Here is an 18,984-nt window from a genome sequence, read left to right on the forward strand (position 1 = left end):
TCAATCCTAAATATCTATGCCCCAAATACAAGTGCACCTACATACGTAAAAGAAACCTTACTAAAGCTCAAAACACACATTGCACCTCACACAATAATAGTGGGAGATTTCAACACCCCACTCTCATCAATGGAAAGATCATGGAAACAGAAATTAAACAGTGATGTCGACAGACTAAGAGACGTCATGAGCCAAATGGACTTAACGGATATTTATAGAACATTCTATCTTAAAGCAAAAGGATATACCTTCTTCTCAGCTCCTCATGGTACTTTCTCCAAAATTGACCATATAATTGGTCAAAAAACGGGCCTCAACAGGTACAGAAAGATAGAAATAATCCCATGCGTGCTATCCGACCACCACGGCCTAAAACTGGTCTTCAATAACACTAAGGGAAGAATGCCCACATATACGTGGAAATTGAACAATGCTATACTCAATGATAACCTGGTCAAGGAAGAACTAAAGAAAGAAATTAAAAACTTTTTAGAATTTAATGAAAATGAAGGTACAACATACCCAAACTTATGGGGCACAATGAAAGCTGTGCTAAGAGGAAAACTCATAGCGCTGTGTGCCTGCAGAAAGAAACAGGAAAGAGCATATGTCAGCAGCTTGACAGTACACCTAAAAGCTCTAGTACAAAAAAAAGCAAATACACCCAGGAGGAGTAGAAGGCAGGAAATAATCAAACTCAGAGCTGAAATCAACCAAGTAGAAACAAAAAGGACCATAGAAAGAATCAACAGAACCAAAAGTTGGTTCTTTGAGAAATTCAACAAGATAGGTAAACCCTTAGCCAGACTAACGAGAGGACACAGAGAGTGTGTCCAAATTAACAAAATCAGAAATGAAAAGGGAGACATAAATACAGATTCAGAGGAAATTCAAAAAAATCATCAGATCTTACTATAAAAGCCTATATACAACAAAACTTGAAAATCTGTAGGAAATGGACAATTTCCTAGACAGATACCAGGTACTGAAGTTAAATCAGGAACAGATAAACCAGTTAAACAACCCCATAACTCCTGAGGAAATAGAAGCAGTCATTAAAGGCCTCCCAACCAAAAAGAGCCCAGGTCCAGACGGGTTTAGTGCAGAATTCTATCAAACCTTCATAGAAGACCTCATACCAATATTATCCAAACTATTCCACAAAATGGAAACAGATGGAGCCCTACCGAATTCCTTCTACGAAGCCACAATTACTCTTATACCTAAACCACACAAAGACACAACAAAGAAAGAGAACATCAGACTAATTTCCCTTATGAATATCGACGCAAAAATACTCAATAAAATTCTGGCAAACCGAACTCAAGAGCACATCAAAACAATCATCCACCATGATCAAGTAGGCTTCATCCCAGGCATGCAGGGATGGTTTAATATATGGAAAACCATCAACGTGATCCATTATATAAACAAACTGAAAGAACAGAACCACATGATCATTTCATTAGATGCTGAGAAAGCATTTGACAAAATTCAACACCCCTTCATGATAAAAGTCCTGGAAAGAATAGGAATTCAAGGCCCATACCTAAACATAGTAAAAGCCATATACAGCAAACCAGTTGCTAACATTAAATGAAATGGAGAGAAACTTGAAGCAATCCCACTAAAATCAGGGACTAGACAAGGCTGCCCACTCTCTCCCTACTTATTCAATATAGTTCTTGAAGTTCTAGCCAGAGCAATCAGACAACAAAAGGAGATCAAGGGGATACAGATCGGAAAAGAAGAGGTCAAAATATCACTATTTGCAGATGACATGATAGTATATTTAAGTGATCCCAAAAGTTCCACCAGAGAACTACTAAAGCTGATAAACAACTTCAGCAAAGTGGCTGGGTATAAAATTAACTCAAATAAATCAGTTGCCTTCATCTATACAAAAGAGAAACAAGCCGAGAAAGAAATTAGGGAAACGACACCCTTCATAATAGACCCAAATAATATAAAGTACCTCGGTGTGACTTTAACCAAGCAAGTAAAAGATCTGTACAATAAGAACTTCAAGACACTGAGGAAAGAAATTGAAGAAGACCTCAGAAGATGGAAAGATCTCCCATGCTCATGGATTGGCAGGATTTATATAGTAAAAATGGCCATTTTACCAAAAGCAATGTACAGATTCAATGCAATCCCCATCAAAATACCAATCCAATTCTTCAAAGAGTTAGACAGAACAATTTGCAAATTCATCTGGAATAACAAAAAACCCAGGATAGATAAAGCTATCCTCAACAGTAAAAGGACTTCAGGGGGAATCACTATCCCTGAACTCAAGCAGTATTACAGAGCAATAGTGATAAAAACTGCATGGTATTGGTACAGAGACAGACAGATAGACCAATGGAATAGAATTGAAGACCCAGAAATAAACCCACACACCTATGGTCACTTGATTTTTGACAAAGGAGCCAAAATCATCCAACGGAAAAAAAGATAGCATTTTCAGCAAATGGTGCTGGTTCAACTGCAGGGCAAAATGTAGAAGAATGCAGATCGATCCATGCTTATCACCCTGTACAAACCTTAAGTCCAAGTGGATCAATGACCTCCACATCAAACCAGACACACTCAAACTAATAGAAGAAAAACTAGGGAAGCATCTGGAACACATGGGCACTGGAAAAAATTTCCTGAACAAAACACCAATGGCTTATGCTCTAAGATCAAGAATCGACAAATGGGATCTCATAAAAGTACAAAGCTTCTGTAAGGCAAAGGACACTGTGGTTAGGACAAAACGGCAACCAACAGATTGGGAAAAGATCTTTACCAATCCTACAACAGATAGAGGTCTTATATCCAAAATATACAAAGAACTCAAGAAGTTAGACCGCAGGGAAACAAATAACCCTATTAAAAAATGGAGTTCAGAGCTAAACAAAAAATTCACAGCTGAGGAATGCCGAATGGCTGAGAAACACCTAAAGAAATGTTCAACATCTTTAGTCATAAGGGAAATGCAAATCAAAACAACCCTGAGATTTCACCTCACACCAGTGAGAATGGTTAAGATCAAAAACTCAGGTGACAGCAGATGCTGGCTAGGATGTGGAGAAAGTGGAACACTCCTCCATTGTTGGTGGGATTGGAGACTGGTAAAACCATTCTGGAAATCAGTCTGGAGGTTCCTCAGAAAATTGGACATTTAACTGCCTGAGGATCCAGCTATACCACTTTTGGGCATATACCCAAAAGATGCCTCAACATATAAAAAAGACACGTGCTCCACTATGTTCATCACAGCCTTATTTATAATAGCCAGAAACTGGAATGAACCTAGATGCCCTTCAACAGAGAAATGGATACAGAAAATGTGGTACATCTACACAATGGAATATTACTCAGCTATCAAAAACAACGAGTTTATGAAATTCATAGGCAAATGGTTGGAACTGGAATATATCATCCTGAGTGAGCTAACCCAATCACAGAAAGACATACATGGTATGAACTCATTGATAAGTGGCTATTAGCCCAAATGCTTGAATTACCCTAGATCCCTAGAACAAACGAAACTCAAGACGGATGATCAAAATGTGAATGCTTCACTCCTTCTTACATGAGGAAAAAGAATACCCTTGGCAGGGAAGGGAGAGGCAAAGATTAAAACAGAGACTTAAGGAACACCCATTCAGAGCCTGCCCCACATGTGGCCCATACATATACCGCCACCCAATTAGACAAGATGGATGAAGCAAAGAAGTGCAGACCGACAGGAGCCGGATGTAGATCGCTCCTGAGAGACACAGCCAGAATACAGCAAATACAGAGGCGAATGCCAGCAGCAAACCACTGAACTGAGAATAGGTCCCCCTTTGAAGGAATCAGAGAAAGAACTGGAAGAGCTTGAAGGTGCTCGAGACCCCAAAAGTACAACAATGTCAAGCAACCAGAGCTTCCAGGGACTAAGCCACTACCTAAAGACTATACATGGACTGACCCTGGACTCTGACTCCATAGGTAGCAATGAATATCCTAGTAAGAGCACCAGTGGAAGGGGAAGCCCTGGGTCCTGCTAAGTCTGAACCCCCAGTGAACTAGACTATGGGGGGAGGGCAGCAATGTGGGGAGGGTTGGGAGGGGAACACCCATAAGGAAGGGGAGGGGGGAGGGGGATGTTTGCCCGGAAACCGGGAAAGGGAATAACACTTGAACTGTATATAAGAAATACTCAAGTTAATAATAAAAAAAAGGGGGGGGGAAGGGTAGGGAATTAAGTCAGTGGTAGACCGTTTGCCTAGCAAGCGCAAGGCCCTGTGTTCAATCCCCAGCTCCGAAAAAAAAGAAAAGAAAAAAAAAGGGGGGGGGGGAATATTCATAGGATGTATGATATATCAGGTGGGGCAGACTCTGAATGAATATATTCATATCCTAGACAATATTGACACTATTGAAGAATCTAAGAAGTGAATGCTGACAGGAGCCTATATAACTGTCTCCTGAGAAACTAAACTAGATTGAGACAAATTAAGTGGCGAATGTTTGCAGCAAACCATTCAGCAGAGAACAGTGTCCATGTTAGATGAGTTAGAGAAAGGATCGAAGGAGCTAAAGGGACTTTCAACCTTATAAGAAAAACTGTATCAACCAACCAAAGGTCCCAGTGTCTAAACCACTACCCAAAGGGTAGACATGGACAGACATTTGGCTTCAGCTACATATGTAGCTGAGGATGGCCTTGCTGGGCACGAATTAGAGTAGAAGCCCTTGGTCCTGCCATTGCTAGGCTTTCCAGTGTAGCGGAAGGTTAGGGCAGGAAGGCGGGAAGGGGTATGGCTTGGGGGAGGGGACATCCTTATAGAAGAAGGGTGAGGGGAATGGGATGGGGGCTTATGAACAGGGAATTGGGAAAGGGAATAGCATTTGATATTTAAATAAAAATATCCAGTAAAAAAAACACAAAAAATATGAAGATTATAGAAATCAGTGTAATATATCTGTATGAAAAAACTAACAAACCTCACTAGCCTAATACATTATTACTAAATTTGAATATTGAAATTGTTTTATAAATTTATATGAAATATATTGACACATAAAATTTGTTATCTGCTGAATTTTTTATTCCAGCTTGTTTTTCAATATTTCTTAGCCACTCTCTCAGTTAAGGATTTATTGCTGTAAAGAGACATCATGAGCATGGCAACTCTTTCAGAATAAAATGTTCATCATCCACAGTAATTCTTCTCCTTTGGAAATTACCTCCTTTCATTGTTTTTTCAGTGGTTTCACCTGAGGGAACAAAAAGCATATTTTTAGCAGAACAGAGTCTATATAAGTCCTAACAATAATTAAAGTTAAATTTTGACCATTTTAATTATTTTAAAATAAGAAACTATTTTACCCACAAAGAGAATGTGAACATTGTGAATAAAGTGTGTGCTTTTGTGTGTGCATGTATGTGTGCTCTGTGTGTATTTGTGTGTGTGTGTGTGTACATATGTGTGTTATTGTTTTTTTGCAATCACTGCTGTCTCCATAGTAACCAATATTGCATGGTTGCATATTTCCTTGATCCTTCTATGCTACATTCTTAAATAGCATCTTCTTCTCCATCCAAGAAAATCTTACTGCCCAAAATCAGAACTTTGCAGAGAACATGTGGGTAGTTCTGGATATATGAACTTCCCTTAATGTTTATTAGCATTCATCCAAAATTTCTGTTTTATATTACATACTGAAATTGTATATGTGTCAGATATATATGAAAACATCATTACTGTTGTACCATAATTTTGGAGCATGGGAGATAGCTCAGTATTTAAGAGCACTAATGGCTCTTGCATATATTGTAGATATAGTTACCAGTATGCTCACCCATAAGGCATTTCCCAACCATTTGCAGCTCCAGAACCAAAGATTCAATGCCTTTATCTGGCCTTTACTACTTAGAAGTGCACGCACACACACACACATGCACGCATGTACGCACACATAAACAGAAATGTGTGCTCTCTCTCACACACACAGAGGAGATAAGAGATAATAAATCTCTAAATATATATTTGACTATATTTACTATAGCATATGTCATAGTAATATAAATGTCTATTGTGGGGTTGGAGGTTTAGCTCTGTGGTAGAGCGCTTGCCTAGCAAGCGCAAGGCCCTGGGTTTGGTCCCCAGCTCCGGAACAAAAAAAAATGTCTATTGTGTTTGAGTTGAAAGGTCTTTTACAGCATAAACTGCTTATCAGCAAACACAGTTGTAGGTTGTAGGCATCAATTTTGAAATTTAGCTGGGAATACTCCAATACAAAGTTGAAGGTAATATTTTAGAAGATAGCATTTGGCAAAGGATAAAAAATACAGAACTGGAATCTAGCACTAGTGAGTGTGGGAGAATTAGAACACATGTTCCTGTGATATGTAAATAGGTATTCAGTCACTGTTCATTAAAGAAGTTATTATTTATTTAAGATTGTAACTGAAATAGCATGTTTGCTTTTGCTGCCTGAAGGAGTCATTTTAAAGACTGTTTCATCTAACTCCTCCAGAAAGACTAAAGCTACATATCATGACCTCTAAGACTGCTTCTAAATTTTATAGGAAAAATATGAATATTTTGCCTTTCTACATCAAAATAGGCTCAGTGCATTCCCCTGCAGGCCTTGTATGGTAAGACTTCCAATACCCCTCTCCCAACACAATCCTATTTGCTAGGAAGTAAAGAAATTGTCACCTGGTTCATATTGTGCTCTTCTGGAGCACAAAATTGCTTCATTTCAAAATTACCAGAGTTAATTGCTGCTTGACACACAGGGAAAATATTCTGGTAATGAAAACAGGTACATGATGGACTTTCTGTTCCTTGATGGCAAGTATGATTCACATGCAAATTGTTAGAGAAAAGCAGATGAGGCAGCTGTTGAGAAAAAAAAAATTATTTCAGCCCTTGGATGTGATCGTTTTCTAGGCACTTAAGGTACAGAAATGGGATTCTATGTCCATATTCTCATAGTAAGAACAAAGAATGCCTCTGTTGATTGTTTGCATTTTAGAAACAAAACAGCCTATGTCTTGAAACAAAGATTCTATAATGAATAATCTAGTTATGTGATTTTAGAAACTATCATAATAGTCACAAAGTATGGTTTAAAAAATATATTATCTCTGGGCTGCAGAGACAGTTCAATATATAATCGCACTTCTGGACATATTTTTTCAGTTCCTTGGATCACCTAATAAAAGGAGAGAATTCACTCCTTCAAAGTCGTTTTTGAGTTCAACATGTGTGGCTTGGCTCCTGAGATTAGCCGTTCAATGAATATTGTCAATATCTATATTCATCCTGCCATTCTACAGCATGAGAACTATTATTTTCGACTGTGCAGATATGCTCAATCCACAATGTGTGTGTGAGTGTGTGTGTGTGTGTGTGTGTGTGTGTGTGTGTGTTCATGTACATGATTCATGGAGGCTACAAGGCAACTTTTGGAAGTCATTTGTTTTACCTTTTGTGACCCTGTAAATAAACTCCAATTATCAGAATTTAAGCAGGCACCCTAACTTACTGAACCATCTTGTTATCCTTATTTATTGAGTGATCTCTTCCTTTTTTTTTTAATGAGATGGGGTCTTGTGGATTCCAAATTTATCCTGATAGGAATTTTATCATTAAAGCATTTGTACATTCATTCTCCCTAACTTTTCACTTCTGCTAAGATTGATATTTGTTGCATCTGCCTCTCTTTTAAGCTTTTGTACCAGTTTTTAGCTGAGAGCAAATTCCCACATTGCTCTGGCCAAATCTGTATATTCCCTTCTATCCTTAAAAACAATTAATTAGATTGATAAGTCCCTATGTTTTATTTGTCTAATGGCTGGATGCAAGAAGCTTTACTTTCTGCTTTGACATGCCTTCCTCCTAGCTCTCAGGGAACCTGTATGCCTGTTTGCACAGCACAAATTCCCAGCATCTTTTAGCTGAGGTTTTCCCTAGCCGTGGCTGTGTTCCTCTGTTTTAGTTTTACATGGTGAAGTCATGTGACTTGGCTCCACCAAATGAGAAATCAGTTCTCCCTATTAGACTGTATCACTCTGTGTGTGTGTGTGTGTGTGTGTGTGTGTGTGTGTGTGTGTGTATTTGATCCTAGATTCCCTAAGTAATTTTAAAAGTGGGATTTTGCCTACCATGTTGGAGACAAATGTAGAGTTGAGTTTGGATGCACTGCTCTGTGATCCCAGTTGGATCATATACACAATTACACAATTGGCTCAAGAGTTGGGTCTGGTCAAAAATGGAAAACACACACACACACACACACACGCACACACACACACACACACACACACACACACACACACAACAGTTAATTAAAAATCTCTTAACAAACTTAAAGGATGGGCACTGCTAAACATTCCCCTGCTGACAAAGTGACCAGTGGCCACTTAACTAAATTCTTACATGGTTGGGTGAGTATATCTTGTTGCTCCACTGTCTACTTTCCACAGTCCTCGATATTCTTTGTCCTTTTTGTGTCTTATCTGTTCAACACTCAATGACCTCCCCTATGCCCAACATTAGGCCTTAGCATCTTTACTGATAGATCAAAAACCAATTGAGGACATATTGCTTTCAGTGTCTGGACACAGATTCATGATTAAATCAAAGTATCAGAACCTCTCTTCTACATATAAAGATATGAAGATTAGAGGGAAGAGAAAGTGCTTCTTCCAGATGTTGTCCTCCATGTTTTCTTAAGATGGGTCTCTCACTGACCTCAACCTGCCAATTAGGCTTTGATCACTGGCCAGTGATCACCTGGCATGTACCAATTGCCAACTCATTGTGCTATGATTATTAGTGTATGCCATCACTCCCACATAAAATTAATTGATGGGTTCTGACCACATATCCTCATGCTTGCCTAAAAAGCACTTAATCTACTAACCTAACTTACATGATTTACACATTTATTTGAACATATTAAATGGAGACATCAAGCTTTATCCTTTTACTTCCCCCTGTGTGCTGGCCCAAAATATTTAAACATGTCAGTGTCAGATTATCAGTTTCTATCTTATTTTTTGCATCCACCAGACATATTGGTCTCTTACCTCCTGGCACTTACCCATGCTCTTTTCTTATAGATATTGCCTCTAACCTAAATTTCTTTGACTCATGTGTTCCACTTCTTCAAGAAGAGTGCAGTGCCCATGGTTGATCCAGAGTTACTGTGATAATGCAACTATTAAAACATCTCCAATTCAAACTCTTTGTGTGTATGTATGTATGTATGTATGTATGTATGTATGTATGTATGCATGTGTGCTTGTGTATATGTATGTTTGTAATCTAGAGCTTGGATTACAAGTTCATGCTATCGTAGCTGGCATTCAAACATTGCTAGGGTAGATGAGTTAGAGTATCCCTCCATAAGTCTTGGGCTTCTGAAAATATGGTATCTAGTTGATAGCTATTAAGGGAGGATAAGGAAGATAGCCTTGCTAATGGAAGTGTCATCAGAGGTTATCTTTAAGGTTTCAAAAGCCACATACCATCTCTAATCTTCTCTCTATTTTCTGTTTGTGGTTTCAAGTGTTAGATCTCAGTTGCTGCTCCCATTGACTATTTATGATGCCTGCCACCTCTGCACTGCCATCATGGACGTTTCTGGTCTAGAAGCATAATCCCTAAATAAAACATCCTTTCTATAACCTACTTTGGATACCATGTTTTATCATAGTGATTTGAAAGTAACTAATGCAATGGCCAGAAGATGTTGAATGTAATTCTTAGTGCTGACAAAGCAAGCATTATTCTGACTGAACCATTCTGGGGGATACCATTTTTCCGTCTGTCTTTATATCTCTTGATTTTGGCCTGTCTCAGGCTTCCCTACTACCATACCATACTACATACTACATACTACATACTACATACCATTCCATACTACAATACCATAGGGATTGAACTTTTATAATCGTTTCTCAGTTCATCTAACTCAGACTGAGAAATCTTCCCTTTTCCCTGATGATTTCTACAGTTCCTTCAGTTCCTGGGTGTTAAAATCCATTCATCAGCTACTGTATCCCAGGTGACTAGTTTCCTTTTAGAGCCTTGGCTCTGAATGTCTGTCCATATCAAACTGCCTGCTTAACATTCATACATGGCAGATTTCAAAACACCTAGTACTCTTCACAAGCAGATATTTCTTGAATACCTGCATCTCAGTGCTGTGACCTAAACATTCTCATTGCTAAGAGAGCAACTCTCTGCAACTCCTTTCTTCCTCACACACTTAAAATCTAACATATCAGCATTCTCATGCTCCTGAATTCCAACACATACACACACACACACACACACACACACACACACACACACACACACACACACAGTCAAACAAACACACAAGCACAAGGTCACTATCACTTCTGTCTAGGAATACCTAGAGTATGAGAGACTTCTTCTGGAAAGACAAATATATAAATAAAGAGAGACAAAGAGACAGTGATAGACAAAGGTACAAAGAGAGACAGAGCAACAGAGAGAGAGAGAGAGAGAGAGAGAGAGAGAGAGAGAGAGAGAGAGAAGGGAAGGGAAGGGAAGGGAAGAGAAGAGAAGAGAAGAGAAGAGAAGAGAAGAGAAGAGAAGAGAAGAGAAGAGAAGAGAAGAGAAGAGGACTATTCATTCCAGATAAGGAACCAATGACAGATCAAGTAATGACTTCACCAAAACAACTATGTTGTTTATTGTCTTTTGTTTGTTTTTAGGGGAAGGGGAGATATTTGGTTTGGTTTGGTTTGGTTTGGTTGTTGTTGATATTTTATTCAAGTCACTGTCAGAAGTATAATTGAGGAATTAGTTATTGGAGCAAAAATGACTCACAAGCAGACAGATCACAAAAAAGTCAACCCCAACAGTGGTGACATTTCAGAATCACTGCTGCCATATAACTACCTACATGAGAAGCAGATGATCTATGAGTCTGAGACTCTTCTCTCTCAATTCAGCTCAACATTCTACCACTGTCATAAAGTTAATTGCTTCTATAAAAGTGGTGTGATGGGGCTTGAAGTATCCTGGAAACATTTTTCTAGAGAATATGATTATTTGCCTCCTCAAATATGAGCTTACCCAACACATCCTGGATGAAATATTTCAAGTAAAAGGAACTGCTTCTCACAGTAACTAAGGAGTAACTGTTTCTGTAGGACATCATATATAATTTAAGTACGGTTATTGGCAATATTACCTTTGCTTTCTTCTTCATTTTGCTTGTTTGGTTTTTTGTTTTTGTTTTATTTTTTGTTTAATTTTTCTTTTATTCTAGTCTTGCTGGATGGTTTAGAACTTGATTAGAGGATGCTGCCTATTGGCTTCTTCTGTGTAATTGGTACTAATTATTTCTTTTTTCTCTCTGCTTGCTCAATAAACTCACTAAATTGAAAGTGGATTCCTGAATCATTCTCGATATGTAACAGGTGTTGGGAACTAAATTTAACACTGAATGCTTACATGGCACTTTCCCCACTGATCTATCTTCGTAGTCCAGTGTGCTAGAAAAGATGGTGCAGTGGATTACAACCAGACAGAATGTCAACTAAGAGAAAAGACATTGTAGCACTGACAAAAGAGGTGAGCCAATCTCTATATCAACCTATGTCTTCCAGATATTTTCTCTTTTTTCCATGTCCCATTTTCTCTCTGCATGGTTGTCTCATTACCTCTGACTTTGCGCATTCCGCCATTATTTTATTGAAATCCTTTTGTCCAACCTCAGGTAACATGTATATTGTCCTAGTTAACTTCCCTATATCCTAATTAAGAACAGAGTTTCAAACCATTCCTCACATGAAAACATTAAAAAAAATTTGAGGGGCTCAAGGCTCACATATCATAACTCTGAGGTGCTGCGTCTGCCCACCTTTGGGCCAAACTCAATCAGGGTTGGAGAATCAGTGAAGTCATTTTATTGTTATATGAAAAGAAAGTGAGTCTGAGAATAAAGAGGAAAAATACTCTTCACTACATAAAAAATCCTCTAAAATATGAACCACTGGAATCTATTACCCCTTATACTATAATGATCTGTACACAGAAGAAATTTAAGAACATTGTAAATGTCATTGTGAATTAGCTCACTTCTCATTTATAAATGGAGTATATTCATTTAGAGGAATCATTCATATTAACTTGTTCATTCTGATTTACTCCTATTGGTAACAAAAAATTTAAAAGCAAGCTGCTTTCCTTATCTCATGGAAATAATATCATATGCTAGGTTAGGCTGACTGCCCAGCGAGTATGAGTGTACCTCTCTTCTCTATATTTTTCTAGCACTTGAATTATAAGCATATGCTACAATAACTGGCTTTTGTCCTAGTTTTCAGTTATTGGACTTGGGTCCAAATTCTTATACACCATACACATTATGAACTGAGTCATCTCCCTAGCTTAACATAAATTTTCTATATTGTATTAAAACTCATATGCTGACAAGGAAAATTAGAATATATTTAAATTATTGTGTCACTTCATCCATCTAATTTCTTTCAAATAGTTTTACACCGTATCAGAAATATTTCATTAAACAACAAGACTTAATATGTAAACATATCTAAAGTTCCTAAGCAGAAAAAGAAATAGTTCCTGAACATTAGTGTTTCAATATTATCATGTTTCAGAAATGTGCTATTTCATGGAGAATAAAATCTCAAAATCCATACAACCTGATATAAAGAACTAAGAGCATCCTGAGACCAAATGGCAGACTGCCACTTCTGCACATGTCTGCCCACATCCCTGGTCCAAGAGGAAATTACAGAGTGTCTCTAGACACAGGAATATAAGAACAGTCACCTGCCAGTACCTGTGGTTCTGGTCTGCACCCAGAACTGAACTGAACTGAATAGGTCAAACAGCTCCCTGCACCCAAATCCTGTGGGGAAGAGAGTTGGAGATTCAGAAGTGCAGACATAAGACCTAGGAGTCATCAGGGCCAGATCCTTCTCATTCTGCCTACACCTATAGCTGAAAGACAGTCACAAGGAAAACATACATATATGAGAGCAAAGCACCTGTTCCCAGATACAGCTGAAATACAAGGAAAACAGATCTACAGGAGAGCTGACACAAAGGCCTACAGGAGGCGCAAACTACTGTCAGAAACAGCAACACAAACTAACAACAAAGACAACCTGATGATGAGAGGCAAGCACAGGAATCTAAGCAACAGAAACCAAGACTACTTGGTATCATCACAGTTCAGTTCTCCCACCAAAGAAAATCCCGTATATCCGAACACACTGGAAAAGCAAGACTAAGATTTAAAGTCACATTTTATGATAATGTTGGAGGACTTTAAGAAGGACATTAATAACTCCCTTAAAGAAATGCAGGACAACACAAGTAAACAAGTAGAAGTCATTAAAAGAAAAAAACACAAAATTCCTTTAAAGTACTACAGGTAAACACAAAGAAACAGGTGAAGGAATTGAACAAAATCATCCAGCATTTAAGAATGGGAATTGAAACAATAAAGAAATCACAAAGGGAGACAACCCAGGAGATGGAAACCCAGGCAAAAGATCAGGAGTCATACATACAAGCATCAACAAAAGAATACAAGAGTTTGAAGAAAGAATCTTAGGGGCAGAAGACATAATAGAAAACCTGAACACAACAATCAAAAGATAATGTAAAATGCAAAAACCTCCTAGCACAAACATCCAGGAAATCAAGGACACAATGAGAAGATTAAAACTAAGGATAATAGGTATAGAAAAGAGTGAAGACTCCCAACTTAAAGGGCCAGTAAATATACTAAACAAAATTATCCAAAACTTCCCTAACCTAAAGAAAAACATGTGCATAAACATACAAATAATTTAGACCAGAAGAGAAATTCCTCCTGGTATATAATAGTCAAAACATCAAATGCACAAAACAAAGAAAAAATAATAAAAGAAGTAAAGGGAAAAGGTCAAGTGACATTCAAAAGAAGATCTATAAGAATTACACCAGACTTCTCACCAGAGACCATGAAAGTCAGAAGATCCTGGACAGATGTCATAAGGACCCTAAGAAAACACAAATACCAGACCAGGGTACTACATCCTACAAAACTCAATTAAGATACATGGAGGAACCAAGATATTCCATGACAAATCAAATTTACACAATATCTTTCTACAAATCCAGCCCTAAAAAGGATAGTAGATGGAAAACTCCACTACAAGGAGAGAAACTACACCGTACAAAAAGCAGGAAAGTAATCTCCTTTCAATGAAACCAAAAGAAAGACAAATAAACATAATTCCACCTCTAACAAGGAAAGCAACAGGAAGTGACAATCACCATACCTTAATATCTCTCAGCATCAATGAACTCAATTCCCCAATAAAAAAGGATAGACTAACATAATGGATTCATAAAGAGGACCCAGCATTTTGCTGCATACAGGAAACACACCTCAGAGACAAAGACAGACACTACCTCAGAGTTAAAGGCTAGAAATCAACGTTCCAAGCAAATGGTCCAAAGAAACAAGCTGGATTTGCCATTGTAATATAGATTAAAATTGACATTCAACCAATAGTCAACAACAAAGATAAGGAAGGACACTTAATATTCAGGAAAGGAAAAATCCTCCAAGATGAAGTCTCAACCCTACATATCTAAGCTCCAAAACCAAGGGCATCTACATTCATAAAAATCTTACTAAAGCTCACATCACACATTGCACTTCCCACAATAATAGTAGGAAGTTTCACACCCGACAATAATAGTAGGAAGTTTCACACCCCATTCTAATCAATGGACAAATCATGGAAACCGAAACAGAGACTTAGAGAAACTAACAGAATTTATGAAACAAATGGATTTAACAGACATTTACAGATCATGCCATCCTAACACAAAAGGATATACCTTCTTCTCAGCACCTCATGGTACCTTCACAAAAATTGACCATAAAATCGGTGACAAAACAGGCCTGACAAAACAAAAAAGGAAGATAGAAGTAATCACAGGCATCCTATCAGATCACCTCAGACTAAGGCTGGTCTTCAATAACAACAACCACAGAAAGCTCACATATACATGGAAGTTGAACAACGCTCTTCTCAATATCAACTTAGTCAAGGAAGAAATAAAAGAAGAAATTAAAGACTTTTAATTGCTAGAAGTTTGTGAAGAATTATGTTGAGACTCCTGGATGAAATGAGTTTCAGTTCTTTAAAGCAAAGACTCCCTTATGATTTTTTCTTTCTCCTTCTCTCTCATCCCTCTTTTTGTTCCTTTTTTTGCTCCTTTCCTCCCTCCCTATCTCTCCTTCCTTCTTCTTTTCTTTAATTTCTTCCTTTCCTCCTTTCTCTCTTTTTTCTTTCTTTCTTTTGCTCTTTTTCTTTCTTCCTTCCTTTCTTTCTTTGTCTCTTTCTTTCTTTGTCTCTCTTTATCTTTCTTTCTTTCTTTCTTTCGTTTTTCTCTTTCTTTCTTTTTTATTCCTTTCTCTATTTCTTTCTTCTCTTTCTTTCTTTTCTCTCTCTTTCTTTCTTTCTTTCTTTGTCTCTCTCTTTCTTTCTTTTCTTTCTTTTCTTTCTTTCTTTCTTTCTTTCATTTTTTCTCTTTCTTTCTTTTTTCTTCCTTTATCTATTTCTTTCTTCTCTTTCTTTCTTTTCTCTCTCTTTCTTTCTCTTTCTTTCTTTCTTTCTTTGTCTCTCTTTCTTTGTCTTTCTTTCTTTCTCCCTTCCTTCCTTTCTTCCATTCTTTCTTCATGACTGATTACCATCATAAATAACTCCATCTCTACACTGAGTATCTGTGCCTGAAAAATGGAATAGCAAATATAAACAAAGGGCATTTATTCTGTATATTTCTATATATTATAAGTTATGAGAATTCCTTGCATGTTTTGGATAGTCTGACTTGGCCAGGACACTTTCCATTCTGTGAGTTGTCATTTTACATTTCTAGTAACTTTGAAACACAAAAGTTTTAAAGTTTGAAAAACTAAATTTATATTTTTATTTTAAGACAATGAAGTTCTTGGCCATTTTTAGTAAAATAATATTAGTTATGATAATTGTTTAATATTCTCTTATATGTAGACTTTAAATATATTTTGGGTTATTTTCTGTATAGTATGATGCAATAGACATATTTGACCCTAGTACTTTATCATCCTTTATTCAAAATGCTACTTTCTACATCAAATTGATTTAATATTTGCAAAAGTTAATTGATTATATAAAAGGATATGTTGGGGCTGGAGATATGTCACAGCCTCTTGAAGAAGACCTTAATGTAACTGTCATCATGCATACATGTTAGTTCACAATCACCTAAAACACCAGCTCTATGGTGCCTTCTGGACTCCTTGTATGCCTGCAAACTGAAAAACATATAGTTCAAAATAAAAATTAAATATAAAAGTAAACTATAAATTTAGACATTCTTGTTACTTCATTATTCTACATAAGTGTACATTTGTCAGTATAAGGCAATCCAAATGAATGTATTCTGTGAAAAATATTGAAATCAGATATATGATGTATTTGTTTTCTTTAAAGTATATAGGAGTGTATCTCTGAGTAGGTAGAATATGTAACTTCAGCTGTACATGGACCCCAGAGGAGGGTGTCATATCTTCTGGTGCTGTAGGCATTTACAGGCAGTCTTATACTACCTAATATGGTACTTAAAATCAAACTCTTCAAGAGCAGAATATATTTATATACAGAGCCATCTCACATGCCTATCGATAATGGTTCTTTAAAGAAATCCCCTTTATTATTATGACATTTTTGAACTTACATGTTTTATGTTGGGTTTTTTAAATTATTTTATTAGAAATATTTCTTTACTTACATTTCAAATATTATTCCTCTTCACAGTTTCATGTCCATAAGCCCACTTCCCCTCCACAGCCCCTCCTTCATAAGGGTATTCCACACATACACCCCTGTTACTGCCCCCCCTCCCCATTCCCCTGCACTGGGGGTCATCCTTGGCAGGAACAAGGGCTTCCACTTCCACTGGTTCCCCAACAAGGTTATTCTTTGCTACATATGCAGTTGCAGTCATGGGTCAGTCGATGTATAGTCTTTCAGTAGTAGTTTAATCCCTGGAAGCTCTGGTTGGTTGGCATTGTTGTTTTTATGGGGTTGCAAGCTCCTTCAAACTTTCACTACTTCTTCTAATTCCCCCAAAGGGGGTTCTGTTGTCAGATCAGTGGTTTGCTGCTAGCATTGACCTCTGTATTGGACATGCTCTGGATGTGCCTCACAGGAGAGATCTATATCTGGTCCCTTTCAGCATGCATTTTTTAGTGTCATCAAACTTATCTAGTTTTGGCAGCTGTACATATATATATATACACACATACACATATACATATACACACATATGGGCCACATGTGGGGCAGACTCGGAAAGGCTATTCCTTGAATCGCAGCTCTAAACTTTGCTTCCATATCCCCTCCATTGGATATTTTCCCCCTTTTAGGAAGGAGTAGGAACATCCAATTTTGGCAATCCTTCTTCTTGAGATTCCTGTGGTCTATGGATTGCATCTTGGGTAATTTGAGCTCTGTGGCTAATAACCACTTATCAATGATTGCATACCAAGTGTTTTTTTCTGTATGGACTTACCTCTCTCAGGATGATATTTTCTAGTTCATTCCATTTGCCTATGTATTTCACTAAGTCATTGTTTTTGAAAGCTGAGTAGTACTCCATTGTGTAGCTGTACCAATTTTTTTAAATCCATTCCTCTGTTGATGGGCATCTGGGTTCTTTCCAGCTTCTGGCTATTATAATTAAGGCTGCTATGAACATAGTGGAGCATGTATCTTTGTTGTGTGTGGGAGCATCTTTTGGGTATATGCTCAGGAGAGATATAGCTGGTTCCACAAGTAATGGAATGTCCAATTTTCTGAGGAACCTCCAGACTGATTTCTAGAGTGGTGGTAACAGTTTGCAATCCCACCTACAGTGGAGGAGTGTTCCTCTTTCTCTACATCCTTGCCAGGATCTGCTGTCCCCTGACTTTTTTATCTTAGCCATTCAGACTGGTAGGGGTGTTATCTCAGGGTTGCTTTGATTTGCATTTCCCTGATCATTAAGGATGTTGAACATTTCCTTTGATGCTTTTTGGCTGTTCGATAATCCTTAGCTGAGAATATTTTGTTTAGCTCTCTACCACATTTTTAAAAGGATTATTTGGCTCTCGGGAGTCTAACTTCTTCAGTACTTTGTATATTTTGTATATTATCTCTCTATCAGATATAGTATTAATAAAGATCTTTTACCAATTTGTTGATTGCCATTTTGTCCTACTGACAGTGTCTTTTGCCTTAAAGAAGCTTTACAGTTTTATGAGGTCCCATTTGTTGATTCTTGATCTTAGAACATAAGCCATAGGTGTTTTGTTCAGGAAATTTTCCCCAGTGCCCATGTGTTTGAGACTCTTCCCCACTTTTTCTTCTATTGGTTTGAGTATTTCTTGTTTGATGTATAGGTCCTTGATCCACTTGTACTTAAGCTTTCTACACGGTGATGAGAATGGATCAGTTTGCATTCTTCTACATGCTGACCTCCAGTTGAACTAGCACCATTTGTTGAAAATTTGATCTTTCTTCCATTGGATGGTTTTAGCTTTTTTGTCAAAGATAAAGTGACCATATGTGTGATGGTTCATTTCCGGGTCTTCAATTCTGCTCAATTTGTGTATTTTCCTATCTTTGTACCAAAGCCATACAGTTTTTTTTTTAATGACCATTGTTCTGTAATAGTGTTTGAAGTCACAGATGGTTATTCTCCCAGAAATTCTCTTATTGTTCAGTATATTTTTTTCTATCCTGGGTTTTTTGTTACTACAAATGAATTTGCAAATTGTTCTTTCTATCTCTATGAAGAATTTTGTAGGAGTTTTGATCAAGATTTCATTGAATCTCTAGATTGCTTTTGATAAAATGTCCACCTTTTCTATATTAAACCTGCCAATCCATGAGCA

This window comes from Rattus norvegicus, chromosome 13, assembly GCF_021556685.1.
Source record: "Rattus norvegicus strain SHRSP/BbbUtx chromosome 13, alternate assembly SHRSP_T2T, whole genome shotgun sequence".
Taxonomy (NCBI): Eukaryota; Metazoa; Chordata; class Mammalia; order Rodentia; family Muridae; genus Rattus; species Rattus norvegicus.